Genomic DNA, 863 nt, shown 5'->3' with positions numbered 1-863 from the left:
TTTTCTGCCCCCCCCCCCCCCTTGCATTTACTTTGCATGGGTTATTGATAAATTTTAACAATCTTGAATCTACATTATCTGATGATGCTTCTGTATTAATATGACTAATCATACATGGCTTTGCTGTTCTTGAGAAAAAGATTTTTAATGATCTTTCCTATATATTACTATGTAAAACTTTGATCCTGAAATGTGGCCCACCCTACTCTCAGGATTTAAACAAACTCGACTCTACACTACCTGATGATGCCTCAATATTAATATGACTAATCCTTGGTTTGCTGTTCTTTAGAAGAAGATTTTTCCTATGTATTCCTATTTAAAAAACTTTGTTCATCCATTGTGGCCCCACCCTACCCCCGGGGATTCTGATTTGAACAAATTTGAATCTACTACCTGAGAATGCTCCCAAATAAATATGACCATTCGTAGCTTTGCTGTTCTTGAGAAGATTTTTAAAAATTTTCCAATTTATTTCTATGTAAATTTTGATCGTCCATTGTGGCCAGACCCCCCCCCCCCCTTTTTTTTTTCCGGGGTCATGATTTGAACAAGCCCTGATTTAGCAATAGGTCACCTGAATAAATTATACATTCTGAGATAGCAAAAGGTCACTTGATTTTATTATAGCTATGAGATCACAATAGGCTCCAAGATTGAAATAGGTCACCTGAGTTAATTATAGGCTCTGAGATAGCATTAGGTCACCTAAATTAATTATAGGCTCTGAGATCATGATCGTCACAACCTAAGGCTCCTCATTTTCTATAACATGGAAAATGTTACCAATGTAAGCAACACAGGAACAATTCAAAGCTCACATTGTATTAATTGTATGTATAAAGAAAAGAATACAATACAGG

Source organism: Saccostrea echinata, unplaced genomic scaffold (genome assembly GCF_033153115.1).
Source record: "Saccostrea echinata isolate AGI-Se365-2 ecotype Australia unplaced genomic scaffold, CSIRO_AGI_Sech_v1 ptg000056l, whole genome shotgun sequence".
Classification (NCBI taxonomy): domain Eukaryota; kingdom Metazoa; phylum Mollusca; class Bivalvia; order Ostreida; family Ostreidae; genus Saccostrea; species Saccostrea echinata.
The sequence above is the reverse complement of the archived record's forward strand: the minus strand, read 5'-3'. Positions refer to the sequence as shown.